The 22,053-nt window shown below is 38.3% G+C and overlaps 1 long non-coding RNA gene across 1 annotated transcript; it reads left to right on the top strand.

Annotated features, from left to right (window-relative positions):
- Window positions 1–15,753: 15,753 nt before the first annotated feature.
- On the top strand, window positions 15,754–18,989 carry LOC131182526 (uncharacterized). The gene is made up of 4 exons (XR_009150805.1): window positions 15,754–15,985; window positions 17,447–17,510; window positions 18,131–18,201; window positions 18,893–18,989. It is a non-coding gene; the product is annotated as an uncharacterized LOC131182526 (long non-coding RNA).
- Window positions 18,990–22,053: the final 3,064 nt, after the last annotated feature.

The raw sequence follows: 22,053 nt of genomic DNA, 5'->3' as shown, positions 1-22,053 counted from the left end.
GCACCAATTGGACCTCTATAATTCAATTTATTGCTGCCAAAACCAGCTGGACTCAAGTCCAATTCTACAGGTCACCAAGGGTAGCCACAGTAATCTCAATTCCCACTACACAAACCACTTCATTTCTTGTTTACACATCACTAAATGGTCACTAATTGACCATTAAAATTCGCTTTCACCATTGCATGTTCAAAGTCTTTATTTTATACTCAAACCCTAACCCTATCATCTCCAATCTTGCATTTAACTAGCATTTCATCATTTTACTTGAGAGACTATTGTTAAGGCAGCCCTATTACCATTTTAGCTCCATGAAAATCATAAAAAACTTACCACATACATGGCTGCCAAAATTATAGGATGGGCATACACATGATATTTATTAAATTTCTTTGCACTTTTACACTCAATCATGCTCCTTCAACATGAATTTAAAGAGAAAATCTAATTTAAGTCACTAACCTCTAATGGAGTGAATTTCCCTCTTGCTCAAATTCTTGTTTTCCTTTTCTTTTTGCTTCCACAAGAATCTCCAAGATGCAAGAACACTTTTTTGTGTTGGGAGTTTAGGGTTTAGTTGGGTAGAAGTTGGTGAAATCAAGCTTGAAAAAGCTTGAAAATGGTGGCTATGGTGGAGGCTTACGGCAAGGAAGAAAGAAGAAATGAGAAATCTGGTTTTTCTCTCACTTTTCAGCCCATTTGTCTCTTTTAAATAAAGTTATGCCATGTGTCAACATTGGGTTGGGTGGGAGAACTTTCATGACATCATTATGATGTCATAAGTCCATTTTTCTTTATTTTCTCTTCATTTCTTGTCTATTTAATTGAAATTAAATTTATAACAACATTTATTCATATTTTATGTTATATAAATTATTTATTTAACTGGACAAGTTGGTCAAAAATCATCTCTGAAGATGAAATGACCAAAATGCCCTCCGTTTGGCTTAACGGGCCATAATTGTCTGTACCGATTGAAAATTTTTTCTAAGTATTTTCTTGGCATTCTAATGCCATAAGAACCTCAATAACCCTTTTTTGGAGTCCCAAAAATTATTTTATAATTTTTCCCCCAGGTCTAGGGCTCCTAGTTGCGAGAACCGCAACTTCTCACTAGGTTACCCATCGCTAGGGCACCGGCTCATTTAACTTGGTTGTATCTTATTTCTAAAATTATTGCTAAATTTTTCTTATTAATATTTGAGTTAATTATGGTTCCTCACTTTTGTTTAAATATTTTTCCGGACGTTCTAGCTGTCCGGACTGACACTAGTCACTGGAATAGTAGACTGTACAGACTAGCTAAAGTGAGGATGTTATAGATGTCTCACTCGGTCATAGGTCTACTGGGCTCCCCAGCTGTGTCTCTAATACCTATGTGTTACAAAAGCAATGCGCTAAGCAATTTTGCTTAGTGGTCCAAATACAAAGAAATATACACTAAAATAAAGTAAATGAATTTATGACATTAGTATTCTTTAAAATTGTTAATTCTAACTTTATTTGCTAACATTTCAATATTTGCTAAATTTTGGTAGTGCTGTATGTCAGTAGACTGGATTTAGCTATTTGAATTTAATAGTACTTGAATTACTACCCGTGTAGCCTATATACTGACCAGACTGGATAAATGGATATACTGGCACTGGGTACCTAGTACCTCGAGTCGTCACACCATCGGTCACAAAGTGTCTCCCGGTGTGCAAATAGCATGGCTAAAAAGCCATATAGTCAATCTGGCGATAAGCCAATAATAAATACACAATATGTATAGCCGTAGGCTATTAAAGTCACAGTGCGGCATAATAAGTCGTAAAAACACAGTTTGGCATGAAGCTATTTACAGAACAGCTGTTAGAATCCTATTGGCATGCCAACCTATCCAAACTAGTCAACTAGGCAAACTAGGGCACATTATAAATTAATTGTTTAATTCTTCAATTTTTAGAGTTTACTAACTATTATGTAATTCATAAGTCAATGCATATGTTGACCTTTTTGGGTACTATAAATAAGTTGTTTCTAGCATCAACATATCACAAATTGTAATTCAATATCCGGCCAATATAGTGCAATTTACCATTTTTACAAGTTGGCATTCATTGCCAAATTGGTTCAAGCATCATTGTATGTAAATGTCAAATTCTCAATTTTTGGTGTGCTAGATTTGTCTAGCTTAAAGTTCTATTTCTCTTGGTTTTTAGCTTCTGGTCAAAGAAGCAAAATTGTAGCTCTATGTCTTATTGGACGCAGGGCAAAATTTCAGGTCATTCCGAGTTGTATAGACCAAGATATGGTCAATTTACTAAAGCTGGACAGATTGCACCTTTAGTGCAAAATTTGGTCAATTTTAGGTCACTTTTAGTCCTTGCTGTTTTGGTACCCGAACTTGTGCAAGCTATTTGACTTGGTTCTGGTCATTTCTGGGCTTTGGTGTCTTCATAAGAAATGTAGCTCTATATATATGATATCCATGGTAAAAATTTCAGGTCAATTGGTCCTGTTTTGAGTGAGTTATGGTCATCCTAATGATTACTGTTTATATTGTCAAAAATCTAGGTTGCAAGGTTGCTATTCCGGATTTGGTCATTTTTAAGGTCAGTTTCTAGGCAGAATTTTGGTAACATTTCTACATGAAAGTTGGTCTATTTGGTGTCTAGTTCCACCCCCCCCATTGACCTCATACCAATTGGGTTCACAGTTCGGCACTTATGACTTAATTTATGTATTGCCTTTAATACACAACCTGCACAAAGCACATACACTTCCAATTTGATATTCCTTCTCCTCCTCATTACTTCAATATTCAATCAATGATACTTCCATATATATATTGTACACAATTCTAGCAACAATTTTGGGTAGAACATTCAAGTGCTCAATGCACACAATTCACCATTAAGTTCAACATTCACTTCCACCAAAATTCAACATATCTCAATGTCAATATTACACATACACTTCAACATAATCATACTTCAATATCACTTGCACATGCTGCCCACAATTTAACATTAGCATATTTCATTAATAAACTACATATTCACACACAAATTCATGATTTAATAAGCTGTCAAACATGGCAGTTTACCGAAAGCATTAAGGTTCCATTTCACACCCTTAATTCAAGTACTACATGCACATACTTAGATTTTAAATTACTACATCCTCCATTTGAGTTAATCAACCATAATTTCCATCCATTAGAGGTAAGAAAAACTCAAATACAACACATAATCATGGCTGCCTAAAATGGACCATTTCATTTCTCAAGATTTTCTTTATTTCTCTTCACTAAAATACTCACCTCAACCCACAAGGTTTACTAAAGCAAGGGAGACGTTTTGGACACTTACCACTTTTGAAGCTTATCAAAACTTCACAAAATCTTATTTTTCTTGTTGCCAATATCTTCCCCAAGGTAAGTAGGCAAGCTTTAATGAAGGAACCAAGTAGAAATGGTGGCTTGATGATGCACCCATGGAGGTTGCATGTGGGGCGGCCATGGTGATTTCCATGGTGAAATTCATTTTGGCAAGGTGAAGTGGGATGAAGAAGAAGATGATAATGAGTGCTATCTGCTGTCCCAAGGCTTAGATAAGTGTCCCAATATCCAAGTTAGTGGAGCACTATGTTCTTTTTAATGTTTAATTAGTTAAAGTTTCCTTATTTGCTCATTTAGCTCCATTCTTTTACGATTTATACATTGTATCCTATTTTAATTTTTCATGAAATTTTCTAAGTGCAATATCATTTATTTTTAATGGACATTGAGGTCAAAAGGCAACTTTAGGTGTCAAATGACCAAAATACCCCACTTCGGGTTATATTCCAGATTTTTCGATAATACCGATTTTTATCTGTTTCTCTATTTTTCATTTTTCTTTATACTATTTTATTAATTTTTCTTTGATATTTCTAGTGTCAATTACATTTCAATAAACCTTTATTTATGTCTCAAAATTAAATTCCGAGGGTTCCCCGCGGTCCTGGGGTCGATAACGGCCTTCACGGTGTAGTCACCCATCGCTGCGGTGCCGGCTCGTTTAACTTAGCTTCATTTTCTCTCTTTCACTTTTCTTTGATTTTTCTTGTATTTTCTTTTTATTTATTTCATCATTATATGTCTGTTCACTATCACCGAAGTGTAGTTCCAGACATCTTGACTTACTGGGTGATATTTGTACTGGAGCAGAGCGTCTGAGAACACATACAATGGGAATGTTACAACTCTTCCCCTCTAAATAAAAAATTTCATCCTCGAAATTTACCTGATGTGAAGAGCTGGGGGAACTGTTGTCTCATTGTCTCCTCGCTCTCCCTTGTTGCCTCTTCTTGTTGTGGTGTCTCCATAGGATTTTCACTAGTGGAATTGTTTTGTTTCTGAGCGCTTTTACCTCTCGTGCCAAGATTTTAATTGGTTCTTCTTCATATGTCAGGTCAGGTTGTACCACAATTTCTTCTGTTGAGATGACATGTGAAGGATCTGATCTGTATCTTCTGAGCATCGAGACATGGAACACATTATGTAGCTTGTCTAGCTCAGGTGGTAAGGCTAATCTGTAGGCTACTGGTCCCACACGTTCAATAACTTCATATGGGCCAATAAACCTAGAGCTTAATTTTCCCTTTTTCCCGAATCTCAACACTTTCTTCCACGGTGATACTTTGAGAAATACCTTCTTGCCAACTTCATACTCAATGTCTTTTCACCTCAAGTCAGCATAAGATTTCTGTCAGTCTTAGGCAACTTTCAAATTGGCCTTTATCAGTTTCACCTTTTCCTCTGTCTGTTTTATCAAGTCTGGCCCCACTAGCTTATCTTCACCCAACTCAGTCCAACATACAGGTGTTTTGCATTTTCTCCCATACAGTGCTTCATAGGGTGACATTTGTATGCTAGGTTGATAGCTATTGTTTTATGCAAATTCTACCAGTGGAAGGTATCTGTCCTAACTTCCCTAAAACTCAATAACACAACTTCTCAGCATATCCTTGAGGACCTATCACATATGTTTAGTTATTATTATCATTATCATTTCAATTATTGTTTACAATAACTCATTGAGTTTTAAAATTTGCTTGGATTATTCTTTCTGATTGTCCATCCGTTTGAGGATGAAAAGCTGTACTAAAATGGAGTTGTGTGCCCAAGGATTCTTGTAATTTCTTCAAAAATCTAGATGTAAACCTCGGGTCTCTATCAAATATAATGGAAAATGGAACTCCATGTAGTCTAACTATCTTACTGATGTACAATTTTGCTAGCTTTTCCAGTGAGTAGTCAGTTCTGACTGGCAGAAAATGTGCTGATTTGGTCAACCTATCCATAATCACCCATATTGCATCATGCTTCTTCTGAGTGAGAGGTAGACCACTGACAAAGTCTATAGTGACTCGGTCCCATTTCCATTCAGGTATGTTTATGGGCTGTAACAAACCTGATGGAACTTGATGTTCTGCTTTGACTTGCTGACATGTCAAGCATCTAGTTACATAATCAACTATGTCCTTCTTCATACCTGGCCACCAGTATCGGAGTTTCAGGTCATGGTACATTTTTGTGCTTCCTGGGTGCATAGCATACACACTGTTATGTGCTTCTCTCAGAATACTGGTTTTCAATTCTTTATCATCTGGAACACACACTCTTTCTTTATAAATCTGAGCACCCATTTTCTTTCACTTCATATTCAGTTTCCTTCCCCTTAGTGATTTTGCCCATAACAGCCATTAATTTCTCATCTGTCTTCTGCCCATCCTGTATCTGTTGTAACAGATTCGGCTTCACTTGCAACTTAGCCAAAATAACTCCATCATGAGTTAAGGACAATTGGGCATTTAGAGATCTTAATGCTACAATAGATTTTCTGCTTAAGGCATCAGCAACTACGCTTGCCTTCCCAGGGTGGTAGTCAATCACACAATCATAATCTTTCAGGAATTCAATCCATCGCCTCTATCTCAAATTAAGTTTCTTTTGGGTTGGCAGATACTTCAGACTCTTATGGTCTGTGTATATGTAGCATTTTTCTCCATACAAGTAATGCCTCCATATCTTCAATGCAAAGATAATTGCTGCTAACTCTAAATCATGAGTAGGGCAATTCTTTTCATATGCCCTTAACTGCCTGGAAGCATATGCGACCACTTTCCCTTCTTGCATGAGTACACACCCTAACCCATTGTGTGAGGCATCATGGTAGACTACAAAGTCGTTTCCTGATACTGGCTATGTTAACACTGGTGCCTCTGTCAACATAGCCTTTAACCTCTCAAAACTGGCTTGACTCTTGTCATTCCAGTCAAATTTCATATTCTTGTGTGGTAATTTGGTCATTGGAGCAGCTATCAGGGAAAATCCCTTTACAAATCTTCTATAATATCCAGCTAACCCCAAGAAACTTCTGATCTTAGTTGGATTTCTGGGAGGCTTCCATTCCATCACTACTTCAATCTTCTTGGGATCCATTCTAATCCCTTCAGCTGATACTACATGTCCAAGGAATGCAATCTCATTCAACCAGAACTCACACATGGACAATTTAGCATACAGTTTCTTCTCTTTTAGAATCTGCAGAACAATTCTTAAATGCTCATTATGTTTTGTTTTATCCTTGGAATACACCAGGATGTCATCAATGAAGACCATTATGAACCGATCTAAGTATGGATGGAAGATACTGTCACACCCTACCCCTCTGTCAGGCATAACATGATCCTGTAGTATACCTAATGAATTACCAACTCCGTCTACTGATAACCCATTAAATACACTACAAGGGATTTTAATAACTTTTCTTACTTCTTTTACAGTGGTGAGCACTATTTACAGGTGTTAAAAACCTTTGTGAACTGAAGTGAAACAGCTAAATCATTTGGACTATTAGTAATTTCTATAAAAATTTTGGCAGAGTGCCATCTGTATTTTGGATAAAACATTTCTTCAGAAAACCTGTAAAAAAAACACTTCAATATATTTCCAAATCTCAACTCTAACATATTTCTCAACACAACATATTTCTCAACTCAAATCCACAGTAATTTTTCAAAGACTGAGATACAATAAATATACTATAACTTTTACAAGCCAAAATAACTCATAATTATTTTACAACTTCAATGTACAATTTGAATTTACAACTGCTCAAAACCAAAACCAATATATACAAACAGTGGTCATACATTACAGTACAAAATGCAAATGTGGTATACTCATTATACCCGATAATCTCTCACTGGATGTACTAGCAGCCTAGTCTGCTGCCCTGTCCGTCTGTCTGCCTGCAACAACAATAAAAAAAGCTATCGCTGAGACAATGTCTCAGTGGTGCACAACATTAACTAAATACAATTTTAAATCACAATTCATAAATCATTTAAATAGTGGATACTTAAAACCATAGTTAAATTCAAGACAATGAATATCATAAGGAATTTAACACAATATCACAATAAATCTCAGAAATCAAAACATAGTTAAATTCAGAAGACAGTGAATGTCAATAAGAATTTAAATTCCATTTCACAATCTTATAATACGTATCAATAAATCACACACAGCTTAAAATCATATTCCAAAGTTCAATTCATCCCACAAGCCGATGGCTAATGAGAAATAACATAGCTAGCTAGCAAAAATATGAGTACTCATTCTATTCGTCCTCAATAGGCACGTACCTCAACACTTCAGCCAGAGAGGGAATTCAATTCATCTTACTAGACAAGCTAGCGAGGAATACAATCAATATACATGATAGCTGTGGTTTCAAACCATTTACAGTGCCTTTTAATCAATAAGTATCCATCAAATATCATTCAAACAATTTTTCACAGTTTCACAATTTAAAACAATAATATACAAATAGTCATAATTTATTTCAATTGAAAATAATTCAAAAGAAATAGCTGTTGTGCACAAACCTCTGATAACTGTCTCCTGATCTGGACTCAGTGTTTCCTTCCCTTTCCCTGAGTATTTGCTAACTGAGAAACACAATTTGAAGTGTTTCAGTACTTAATCAAACTGTCTCTAACGATAATGGTTGATAAGTAATTCACTGAATTCTAATATTTGCTTAGTCAACCTAATATGTCGACCCTCGAGGCATTCTAGGTAAATTAGGTTTTAATGTTATTAATATGTCACATTCGATAGTATTTTAGGGTTGGTACATGTTACCAAATTCATTTCTATGTATTTTGCGTTTTCTTGCAATTTGCTGGATTCCGGGATACTAGTTTGACCTAGCAAGACGACCTAGTTCCCTCGGTTTTCGGGTTTCGTTGAAAACTAAAAACTTGTAGATCGATGTCTTATGGAACACGGGGCAAAATTTCAGGTCATTCTGAGTTATGTAGACCAAGTTATGGTCATTTTACTATTGCTGGTCAAATTGCATCAAAATTGGTCATTTTAGGTCACTTTAGGTCATTTTAGGTTCGGCCAGTTTTTGGACCCGAACTTGTGCAAGATGTTTGACTTGCTTATGGTCATTTCTGGGCTTTGGTGCCTTCATAAGACTTGTAGATGTGGGTCTTAACTATTCATGGTCAAAATTTCAGGTCAATTGGACCTGTTTTGAGTGAGTTATGGCCTAAAAACTAACTGCTGCCCAAATGGTCAATTTTCAGGCCTCAATGCACTTAATCCGGATTTGGTCATTTTTCAAGCTACCTTGCAAGCAGAATTTTAGCAAGCTTTCTTCATGAAAGTTGGCACATTTTGTGCCTAGTTTCACCTCCAATTGGTCTCATACCAATTGGAGCCACACACTTAAAGTTCTAGGCCTAAAACTCAAACTGCCTTATTGAAATTCTTGCATACATATCAAGCATCACTTTTAACACTCACCAAACTCAACATTCAAACCAATTCTGGTTGTACCACAACCTAAACATAATTTACAACATATTATAGGTCATTTTGGCAGCTTAAAGTTACATTCAATGTGCACCAATAAGTGCAGAATTTGTCCAACTCAATTTACAACAATTCAATCACCAATTCATGCTCATTTACATATCCAACTTCACACCATCATACATGCACTCAAACTTCCATAACAACCAACACATTTTAACATCATTATTCCATAAACCAAGCATGAATTACAGCATTCCTCAAGAGTTAGCAAACTGCCACAATGGTACACTTACATTCCATTACTTTCCAAGCTTTAAATTTCATTTTACATTTACATATACTAAGTATACATCACCCAAATAATTTCTTACACAATATACATTTAATCAATCATTTAATTCACCATTTACAAGCACAAATAAACTGCCTTCAAGGTGTTTCCATGGCTGCCAAAAGTACACACTCCCATTCAACATCAAACCTCAAAAATTTCTCCATAAATCAAACACCCATAACATCCTTACAAACTTTAACAAAGCAATAATAAAAAACTCAAACTTACCTATTGTTGGGACTTGCTAAATCTTCACTAAACTTCTTGATTTTGGTATCTACTTCTTCCTTGTGAGGTGGGGATCAAAATTAATGAAGAAGCTTTGGTGTTTGGAGGTGAAAATGGAGAAGAGGATGAGGTTCCTTCAAGTTTCGGCCATGGAGGTTTTTAGGGAGTTTATTTCGGCATGTGTGAAAGAAATGGAGAAGATGAAGTTTGTAGATTGTGTAGTGGATTTACACTTGCCCTTTTTGTGTTTAATTTACTCCATAGTGGTCCACTCACCAATTAAAGTATATTATATGTTTTAAATGTGTTAATTACTCCATTTACTCTCCACTTTTGGCTATTTACATTAGGTACCCCAAATTTAATTTTTCATTATATTTTCCAAGTGTAATATTATTTATTTTTAATGGACATTTAGGTCAAAGACAACTCGGGATGTCAAATGACCACAATGCCCCTGTTCAGGTTGCATTCCCGATTTTTCGGTAACACCGGGTTTTGTCCGTTTTTCGATTTCTCACTTTTCTTTGTACTAATTATTTATTTTTTTTCTTTGATATTTCTAATGATATTTATACTTCAATAATTTTTATTTGAGTCTTAAAAATATTTTCCAGGGTTCCAAGCGGTCCAGGGCTAGTCAACGGTCCACGCCGTGACTTCCTGGTGCGGTCACCCATCGCTAGGGTTCTCGGCTCGCTTAACTTGATTGCATTTCTTTACTATTATTTTTCCTTTGTTTTTCTTGTATTTTCTTTTCACGTATTTCATTATTTTATGTCTCCTCACACATATCGAAGTGTAATTCTAGGCATCCTAGCTGTCCGGACAACACTGGTCACCGGAATAGTAGAACGCACTACCGAACATAGGGGTGTTACAATTCTCCCCCCCTTTAATAAATTTCGTCTCGAAATTTTACCTGGCATTAGTCTCTGAACAGCTGTGGGTGCTGTCTCCTCATATCCTCTTCACGTTCCCAAGTAGCTTCCTGGCCTGAATGATGGTTCCACAGCACTTTAACCAGGTGTATCTATTTATTCCTCAGCTGCTTCACCTCATAAGGCAGAATTTTTATGGGTTCTTCCTTATATGAGAGGTCTGGATTTACCTCAATCTCTTCAACTGATAGTACATGAGATGGGTCAGATCTATACCTCCTTAACATGGACACATGGAAGACACTGTGTATCCTTGCTAGCTCTGGAGGTAATGCCAACCGATATGCCAAAGGACCCACTCTTTCCAGAACTTGATATGGTCCGATAAAACGAGGACTCAGTTTCCCCTTTCTGCCAAATCTCATAATCCTCTTCCAAGGAGAAACTTTGAGGAATACTTTATCACCCACTGCATATTCAATATCTCTTCTCTTCAGATCAACATAGGACTTCTGATGGTCTGATGCAGCCTTGAGTCTATCTCTGATCAATCTGATCTTTTCCTCTGTCTGCTGAACAATTTCTGGCCCAATCATCTTCCTTTCACCTACTTCATCCCAACATAAGGGAGTTCTACACTTTTTGCCATACAAAGCTTCATATGGAGGCATCCCAATGCTTGATTGATAGCTATTGTTATAAGCAAACTCAATCAAAGGCAAGTGTGTATCCCAACTACCTTCAAACTCAATCACACAAGCCCGTAGCATATCCTCCAATATCTGAATAACCCTCTCAGACTGACCATCTATCTGTGGGTGGAATGCTGTGCTGAAGTTCAATCTGGTTCCTAGGGCTCTTTGAAGACTACCCCAGAATCTAGATGTGAACCTAGGATCTCTGTCAGATACAATTGATACTGGCACTCCATGCAATTTTACAATCTCATATATGTACAATCTGGCCAATCTTTCCAGGCTATAGTCCATCTGAACTGGTAAAAAGTGACCAGACTTGGTCAATCTGTCAACTATAACCCATACTGCATCATGACTACTCTGTGTCCTTAGAAGTCCTGTAACAAAATCCATAGTTATTCGTTCCCATTTCCACTCTGGTACTGACAAAGGGTGTAACAAACCAGCTGGAACTTGATGTTCTGCCTTTACTCGCTGACAAGTTAGGCATCTGGAAACAAATTCAGCTATATCTCTCTTCATACCCATCCACTAGTAATGCTCTTTCAGCCCTCTATACATTTTAGTTCCACCAGGGTGCATAGCAAAAGGAAACTCATGTGCTTCCTTCATAATGATTTGTCTCAATTCCACATCACTAGGAACGCACAATCTACCCTGATGTAGTAATAAACCATCATCACTCACAGAGAATTCAGGTTTCTTGCCCTGCTGTACTTCTTTCAGTAGCTTCGGATATTTTTCATCACTCTGAGCAGCCATTCTGATCTGATCAATCAACACTGGCTGTACATGCCATGCAACTACTGTCTGTCCCTCATCATCAATCTCTAAACTGGCATGCTGTGCTTTCAACTCATATACCATGGACAAAGGAGAAACTCTAAGACTTGCCATAGTCTTGCAACTTAAGGCGTCAGCCACCACATTTGCTTTTCCTGGCTGATAGTCTATTAAGCAATCATAGTCTTTAATGAGTTCTAACCATCTCCTATGCCTCAAATTCAATTCCTTCTGGGTGCCTAAGTACTTCAAGCTCTTGTGATCTGTGTAAATGTAGCATTTCTCCCCATACAAATAGTGTCTCTAGATCTTCAGAGAAAAAATAATAGCTGCTAGCTCCAGATCATGTGTTGGGTAGTTCCTCTCATGCGGTTTCAGCTGACGTGATGCATAAGCAATGACATTTCGATCTTGCATCAGTACACAGCCTAACCCATTGTGAGAAGCATCACTATAAACTGTGTATTCTTTACCCGGAGTAGGTAAAGTGAGGACTGGAGCTTCATTCAAACACCTCTTCAACTCATCAAAACTTTGCTGACATTTATCTGTCCACTGAAATTTTACATCTTTCCGAAGTAGCTTGGTCAGTGGAGAAGATAACATAGAAAACCCTTTCACAAACCGACGGTAATATCCAGCTAAACCCAGAAAACTGCGAATTTCTGTGATGTTCCTGGGCGGTTTCCAATTAAGGATAGCTTCTACCTTGCTGGAATCTACCTTGATCCCTTCAGCTGACACAACATGTCCCAAAAAGGAGATTTCCTTCAGCCAAAATTCACACTTCGACAATTTGGCGTACAGCTGTTTCTCCCTTAAAGTCTACAGTACAATCTGCAGATGTCTATCATGCTCCTCTGCATTCCTCGAGTATATCAAAATGTCATTAATAAACACCACCACAAATTGATCGAGATATGGTCTGAAGATAGTGTTCATCAGATCCATAAAAGCAGCTGGAGCATTTGTCAACCCGAATGGCATTACTAGAAACTCATTGTGGCCATACCGAGTTCTGAAAGCAGTTTTTGGAATACTCTGCTCTTGCACCTTCAACTGATAATAACCAGATCGCAAATCAATTTTGGAGAATACAACTACACCCTTCAACTGATTAAACAGATCATCAATGCGAGGAAATGGATATCTGTTTTTTATTGTCACCTTATTCAACTGCCGGTAGTCAATGCATAAGCAGAGAGTACCATTCTTCTTCTTCACAAACAACACTGGTGCTCCCCAAGGTGACACACTAGGGTGGATGAAGCCCTTTTCAAGTAATTCTTGCAACTGTATCTTCAACTCCTTCAACTCTGTTGGTGCCATTCTGTATGGCGTTATGGAGATTGGATCCACACCAGGCATAACATTAATTTCAAACTGCACTTCTCTTTCCGGAGGTAATCCTGGCAATTCATCAGGAAACACATCTGAAAAGTCATGTACTGTAGGGATGTCCTTCAATGATGGACTCCCCACTTGGGTGTCTACCACATGTGCCAAGTAGGCTTCACACCCCTTTCTGATCATTTTCCTGGCTAGTGCAACCGAAATGATGTTTGATGGCAATAATTGCCTCTCCCCATGTATTACCACATCACTGTACTGAGGGAGACCAAAAGTGACTCTTGACCCTCATACCAATCATGGCATGATGCCTAGCTAACCAATCCATGCCCAAGATGATATCATAATCTCTGAAGGGCATTTCAATGAAATCTGAGAGAAAAGTGTGTCCTTGGATCACCAAAGGACAATCCCTATATATTTTATTAACCCTGACCTCTTGTCCTAGCGAGCTTGTTATTAGCACCTCAAAGTCCATTTGTGTATATGGAACAACAATGCAATCAATGATGCTAGCACTCACATAAGAATGGGTAGAACCCGGATCAAATAACACAAACACATCTTGATTAAAAGTTGAGAAGGTACCAGCCACAACATCAGATGTCTTTGCCTCTTCTCTCTGTTTCATTGCATAGACTCTGACTGGAGCACTGTCTTGCTCTGAATGTTTTACTGTGCCTTGGCTGTCATTGGCTACCTCTACCCCCGCTCTACCTCTGCTGGTATTTGTGAACTCGTGACAGTGGCTCAATCGACCCTTCTGTAGTAGTAGGAGGTGGCCCAACTCTGCGACTAATGGTGCAGTCCTTGGCAAAGTATCCTGTGCCTCCACAGTTATAACAGGCTCCAATAGCCTTGTAGCATATCCCACCATGATTTCTTCCATAAGTTTCACATTGGTGGGGAGGGTAGGAACTTCTGGAACTCTGCTGACTAGATAGTGGAGGTTTCTGTCCTAAATATCTTCCCCTACCAAACTTCTTGCCACCTCTGCCATGTCCCCCATGGTTCTTCCTCTTTCCAGTAGGACCACTGGAACTCTGTTCTACTGATTTTCCCTCTTTCTCTATCTTCTCTGATTTTTTTTTGTCAGGAGCTACTTCAGACTCAATTCTTTCCAACTCTAGGGCTTGAGAAACAAGTTCAAAGAAGTTAGTGTGTTTGAACCCGACTACTTGTAATCTGATACTGGGCTTCAAGCCAGTTTCAAACCTCTTGCATCTCTCCCTGCTGGTAGCAAGTAAACTTACTGCATAATGGCTCAGGCGGGAAAATTCCCTTTCATACTCAGCCACTGATCTGCTCCCCTGTTTTAGACATAGGAATTCTTGTAGCTTCTGGTCTACATAAGCATCAGGGACATATTTTTGTCTGAATTCCCTGAGAAAGTTATTCCATGTTAGCACTGCAGGTTCTACCAGAATGTGGGGAATGGTTTTCCACCAGTCATAAGCATCCCCCTATAGCAAAGATACTGAGTATTCAAATCTGAGCTCCTCTATACAATGTAGCTTCTTGAACACCCTATCCATCCTCTCTAACCACTGTTCAGCCTCTAGAGGATCTACTGTCCCCTTGAACTCTGTAGCCCCATATTTCATCAATTTGTCATACTACCTAACAGGAGATTGTGGTTGTACCACTGGTATTTGTATTGGGACTTGAGTAGGCACATTACCAGCCATTTGTTAGAACATTGCAGCCATCTGCTGAGCGAACTGAGCAGGAAACTGCGATCTGCAGGTGGTGCCTTGAACCACTGACATTGTGTAGGCCTGGGGCATCCCCTTGCACATCAGCCTCAATAGATTGATCGACCGAACGATTACCCTCTTCCATAGTCAATGCGAGGATTTTAGATCTCCTGAACAAATAACACAAGGAGATTTCCTCCCGTTAGTGCATATTTATAATGTAACGTACTGTATGTATCAAACAATGATATTGAGCAGTTGTACTATGAAGAAAGAATATTCAAATTGTAACACACCCGTTTGCATAGCCTGGTATATTTCACTGTTCCGGTGACCGGTGTCGGTCCGGACAATTAATGGGATTAGGGCCACACTTAAGACAACTTGAGAAGCCATAAACACAAATAATTAGTAATGTTTAATTAGTTAACTATAAATAAGAAAAACAGAACATAAGAGGTTAAACGAGCCGAGAGTCACAGCGATGAGTGACCTCCTCGGGAATGATCAAGTCATTTTAAACTCAAATTTCAACCGTAAAAAGTGACGCGGTCCTTAGGACCCTTATGAACACAAAGTGGAAAAGAGAAAATCACGAAAAGAACTGTTAAGCTACCAAATAATTAGGTCGTGGAGCCGGAAGAAATATTGGATTATTTGCAAACCGATGAACTTGAGGGGCGATTTGGTCAATTGACCCCGAGAGCTGACTCCTAATCTAACTGTCAAATAAAATCGAAGAAAAGAAAATTTCGGAATAGAGAATTAAATTAAAGAACTAATAGAAAAAAAAAAAAAAAAAGAGGAAGAAGATGGAAAAGTCAAAGTTGATGACATCATGAATGATGTCATAAACAAATTAATTTAGTGAATTATTAAATTGGGAATTGTGGTCTTCCATAAGATAAAGAAAAGAAAAGAAAAAAAAAAAATTAAAACACAAATCTTCTTCTTCAAAAAAACGTCACTCTCTCTCTCCCACACCAAAACCACCATGAAAGCTCATTTTTGAGCTTGAAGAACCAAAATCCAACCATGGCCAATTGTCCTACCATAACTAGATGTTGTTTGGACAACTAGGAAAGAGGATTCAAAGAAAAGAAAGAAGAAAAATTTGAAGAAAAGGGAGAAGAAATTCTGCACACAAGGTTAGTAAACTAAACTTGAATTGTTAGTTGATTTAGTTATGTTTATAGCTTAATTAACCTAGGAATATACTTAAAATGAAAAGAAATTAATGGTGGGAGGATTAAAGACAAATTCATCCAGCTAGGGTTTTGATGTGTGTGTATGAATTTGATGGACTTAAAGGTGTGTATGAGTATATGAACCTTAAGTAGTTGAGTTATTATGGTTTAAGGCTTTGAAAGTAGTTAAACACAATGAATTAGTGAGATTAGGGTTTGAATGTTAGGGTTAGTGAACTAAAATTTGAAGAAATGCATAAATGGCATGTTTAACCTATTGTGACATGAATTAATGGTCAATTATGACCAAATAAGTTGTGTGGGAATGGTGGAAAATTTAGCTAAATTCGTAGGTCAATGGTCATGCTGGCAGCATGACCAAACCTACTTTGAAGGACCAAAACTCAAATTTTACAAGCCTAATGGATATGCCACCAATTGGAGATGAAAATAGACATAAAAGAGCACAACTTTCATTAAGGAACCATGACCAAAAACTGACCAAAAGTTGGTGAAACAATTGACCAAAGTGAGTTGATAGCAGGCTGCCCTGCACCAAACTGACCAAATGAACAGTAACTGTTCATTTGGTCATAACTCGAGCTAGGTAGGTCAAATTGACCTGAAATTTTACCAGCAATTAGATATGATATAGACCTAAAACTTTCATGAAGAACACCAACCCAAATTAGGCCATTAACCCTTTCAAAATCATTGAGCAAAATTAAATTACTGTACTGCAACTCTGCAGATTTTCAGTTGAGCAGCAATGTTTGGATAGCTATAACTCCCTCTAGAAAACTCGGATTTAGGCGATTCTTCAACCGATGGAAACGTAAGACATAGTACAACATTTCATATGAAGAAAGTGAGACCAAATTATGAACTTAACTTGATCAAATTATTAACCAAAGTTGGACCAAAAATCTGCCAGCACCAAAATCTCAGTATGAACAGTACACGTGAACAGTAAACTTATTTTGGCCATAACTTGAGCTACAAAACTCCGATTGAGGTGATCCAAAAATGAGAATACACTTAAGACAATAAGGAACATTTTCTATGAAGGAAGTTTTGTCAAATTCCAACAGTAGATCGACCAATGGAACAGTGCAACTTCGGAGAACCAAAACCGAAAATTGGCAATTTTGCCAAAATGACCTAAGCTTTAAACAAATGACCAAAACCAACAAGTTTGGTGACCAAAATGTGGTATGTGGGTGAAGTTGGAGTTCCCATACCTATTAATCCTTAGAAAGTCAATTATTTGACTTAAATAGTGCAGTGAATAGTAACCCGAAACACAAAATTTCGAGAACGTCGAATTTAACACGTTAGAAATAGGTAAATGCGAAGTTAAAATTCATTTTGGGATTTATGTTAAGTTCTAGTACTGAAACATTGTCAAATTTTGTGTTTCAGTTGAAAAGAATATCGGGAAGGAATCCGAGGAAACGAGTCGAGGCTAAGGGACGACTCGCTTGAGGTTTGTGCACAATAAACCCTATTTAAGCATTTTATCCTTGAAAATTTGATTTATTACGCATTATGAATTTATGAACTTTTGTGTTGCCACCTTGCGATCAAATTGTAACTTTGGAAATGGATTGATTTTTGTATGCAATATTTGAATGAAATGTTTGAAATGAATTTTTGATTCACACTTAGCATGACAGTTACTTATTATTCCTCCTCCATTTATGGGGTTGAGATCGTTTATTTTCCTCCCTCTCTGGCTTGCCAGTTGAGGTTGTAGATCGGATGAGTACTCATTAGCTAGCTAGCCACCTCCCTCATTGGTTTCGATTAATGGGGTTGAGATTGCTTTGTCGTGGTGTACAACACGGCATTGATCGGAAATTTTGTGTCATGGCTTAAGTTGTGTACGACTTTGGCAACACTGTATTTATGCAATTGTTTGACTAAACTGTTGTTTAATATATTATTTGACAAATGAGTTGTTATGAGCTTGATATTTGTGAAATGTGATTGTGAAGTATTCAAATTATGTTTCATCAATAAATGATTTATGTATCACATTTTAAATCTTTATTGTGCACCACTGAGTATGTTTATACTCAGCGATAGTTTAATTTACTGTCGCAGATAAAAGCAAGGAGAAAGCAGCAGAGTGAGCTGCGGAATTGACAAGATCTTTTTGATCCCTTTTTGTACGGGTATTATTTTATACCCTTATGGTGATTTTGATGTAAATACTGTAATGTCATAAGTATCTATGTAAATTGAGCAGTTGTAAATAAACTATAATAATATTATTTTAGATTTTCTTCTGTAAATTTAATATTTGTACATATGGATTTTCTGCCTTATGTTTTGTGAATGGAATTATTGAACCTACTGAGTTGAATTGTGAATTATTGGAGGTTGGGAGTTGTAAAATAGTTTTGGAAGTGCTTTTTACAGGTATTTGAAGAACTGGTTTCTCAAAATACAGAGGGAACTCTGTCAAAATTTTTATAAAATTTGCGACAAAATTTGAATGGACAAAAATTTTTACTAGTATTTAAACTTTGAATAAATGGTTTTTAATTCTTACCAAAATGCTCACCACTTCCAAAATGTAAGAAAATTGTTTTAAAATCCCTTGTAGGGTACTTAATGAGTTATCGGTAGGTGAAGTTCGGTAGTTCATTAAGTATTCTACGGGAGCATGCTATGCCTTATGGAGGGGTAAGGTGTGACATGTTTTAGTGGTATCAGAGCATGGTTTTGCAATAAATTTTGACTATGTATGTGAATATTTCTTTGATAAGTACAACTGCTCAAGTGTCTTTAATTGATGCATATGACATATTTACATCATGAATATGCACTAACGGAGGTCAACCTCCTTGTGTTTGATCTCAGGAAGTAGAAAATTGTGAAAAACGGAATGGAAGGAGGAGATCATTCCGAAGAACAATCTGTTGAGGCTGAGGTTCAAGGGGAAGCCCCAGCACTCCAGAATGTGAGTGGGTCACCACTCGGCTCTGCTCCAAAGACCGCGATTTCTGCTCAATTTATGCAGCAGATGGCTGCCTTCTTTCAGCAAATGGCGGGTAATGTGCCACCCCAAGCTCAAATGCCAGTACCTGCAGCACAACCACAGCCCTCAGCTCGGCAGTATGAAAAATTGATGAAATTTGGGGCCACCGAGTTTAAAGGTACTGTGGATCCACTGGAAGCAGAACAGTGGTTGGAAAGAATGGAACGGGTTTTTAGAAAGCTGCAGTGTACAGAAGAAATGAAGTTTGAGTATTATGTCTCCTTATTACAAGGGGATGCCTATGAATGGTGGAAGACCATCCCCCACAGCCTGGTGGAGCCACCTGTGTTAACCTGGTCAGACTTCTTGAGGGAGTTCCGACAGAAATGGGTTCCCGATGCATATGTGGACATGAAGTTGCAAGAATTCTTGAGTTTGAAACAAGGGAACCGAACTGTAGCAGAATATGAGAGAGATTTTTCAAGACTAAGCCACTATGCTGGAAGATTAGTCTCCACCCCCAGAGACAGATGCAAGAGGTTTGAGGCTGGGCTAAGACAGAGTCTGAGAATGCAAGTTGTGGGATTCAGACATCAGAATTTTGCCAAATTGATCTCACAGGCCCTAGAACTAGAAAAGATAGAATCAGAAGGGGCAGTGAAGAAGGGTCCACAAGAGAAAACTGAAAAGACTATTGAACAAGCATCCGAAGTGGTTCAGGAAGAGGAAGCAGTTTGGGGATCTAGCTCCGTAGAGGCCGAGGCAGATTTTTCCGCCAAAGACCACCTCGGTGCAGTCACAGACCCAACCAAAGACCGAGGAGCTCTATCGATGCAGCGGTGAAACCTGTGGTAGAACTCATGGTGGGGTTTGTTACAGAGCTACTGGTGCGTGTTTTAACTATGGAGGGAGCGGACATTTCGCTAAGGATTGCACTAGTCCGCGCCGATCTGGGTCTTTCACTACATCTAAAGGATCAGCTCAAGTCTCTGCACCCAGAGGGTCACAATCAGCTGCTAGAGGCAGAGGCAGAGGTAGGGGTCCTGGTAACACCCCTGGAAGTCAGAGCACTGTTAACCAGCCAGCATCCAGTGGCGCACCAGTTAGAGTGTATACCATGCGTCAGAGGGAAGAGGCTGAAACATCAAACGTTGTGGCTGGTATTTTCTCCATCCTTGACAAAGATGTGCATGTGTTATTTGATCCTGGCTCCACACATTCGTATGTTAGTGCTAGTGTGATGTGTTCTACTACTATTCCGTGTGTACCAATGGACTATGATGTGTTAGTAACTAGTCCATTAGGCCAGGAGGTCAGGGTAAATAGGCTATATAGAGATCGTCCCTTTGGTGATCCAAGGACACACTTTTTTGTCTGATGTAATTGACATGCGCTTCAGAGATTATGAGTTTATCTTGGGCATGGATTTGTTAGCCAGTCATCATGCTATGATTGACTGTAGACTGAAGACTGTCACTTTTGGTCTTCCTCATTATGGTGTTTTAGTAATACAGGGAGAGCGATTATTGCCTTCAAACATCATTTCAATTTGCAGCTAGAAAAATGAATAGAAAATGGTGAGAGGCGTACTTGGCACATGTGATAGCCACCCAAGTGGGGAGTCCAGCACTGAAGGACATTCCTACTGTATGTGACTTTCCGGATGTGTTTCCTGATGAATTGCCAGGATTACCTCCAGAAGAAGTGCGATTTGAAATTGATGTTATGCACAGTGTGGACCCAATCTCCATAACGCCATACTGAGAATGGCACCAGTGAACTAAAAGAATTGAAAGTGCGATTGCAAGAGTTGCTTGATAAGGGCTTCATTCGCCTAGTGTGTCACCTTGGGAGCGCCCGGTATTATTTGTAAAGAAGAAGGATGGCACTCTCGGCTATGCATTGACTATCGGCGATTGAATAAGGTGACAATAAAGAACAGATATCCATTACCCGTATTGATGACTTGTTTGATCGGTTGAAGTGCGGTATGTTCTCTAAAATTGACCGAGATCGAGTTATTATCGGTAAAAGTACAAGCGAGTATTTCTAAAATCGCCTTGAGAACCCGCTATGGCCATTATGAATTCTGGTCATGCCATTCGGGTTAACTAATGCTCATTGCTTTTATGGATCGATGAACACTATTTTCAGACCATACCTCGACCGGTTTGTTGTGGTATTCATAGATGATATATTGGTCTATTCGAGGAATGCGAGAAGAGCATGATAGACATCTGCGGATTGTCTTGTAAACTTTGAGGAGAAAGCATATATGCCAAATTGTCGAAGTGTGAATTTTGGGTGAAGGAGATATCCTTTTTGGGACATGTAGTGTCGAAGAGGGCATTAAGGTAGATCCTAGCAAGATTGAAGTGTCCTTAATTGGAAGCCACCGAAATGTCACGTAGATTCGCATTTTCTAGGGTTAGCTGGATACTACGTCGATTTGTGAAGGGATTCTCCATGTTGGCATCTCCATTGACCAAGCCGCTTAGAAAGAATGTGAAATTTCGGTGGACGGACAAATGCCAAGAAAGTTTTGATGAATTGAAAAGATGTTTGTGAGGCTCCATCGACTTTACCTACACCGGGTAAAGAATATACTGATTTACTGATGCTTCTCACAACGGATTAGGTTATGTGTTGATGCAAGATCGAAATGTTATTGCCTATGCATCACGCCCGGCTAAAACCGCATGAGAGGAATTATCCGACGCATGATTTGGAGCTTCAGACCATTGTGTTTGCTCTTAAGATCCGAGACATTATTTGTATGGGGAGAAGTGTTACATTTACACGCATCATAAGAGTTTGAAGTATTTGGGCACCCGAAGAGTTGAATTTGAGGCAGAGGAGATGGTTAGAATTGATAAAGACTATGATTGTCCGATAGACTATCACCGAGGAAAGCTAATGTTGTGGTGATGCCTTAAGTCGCAAGACTATGGCAAGTCTACGGTTACTCCTTTGTCTTTGGTACATGAGTTAAGATCATTGCATGCCGGCTTAGAGGTTAATGATGATGGGCAAGCAGCGGTTG

This window comes from Hevea brasiliensis, chromosome 8 (assembly GCF_030052815.1).
Source record: "Hevea brasiliensis isolate MT/VB/25A 57/8 chromosome 8, ASM3005281v1, whole genome shotgun sequence".
Taxonomy (NCBI): Eukaryota; Viridiplantae; Streptophyta; class Magnoliopsida; order Malpighiales; family Euphorbiaceae; genus Hevea; species Hevea brasiliensis.
Note: the sequence above shows the minus strand (reverse complement) of the source record. Positions and strands in the feature narration are given on the sequence as shown.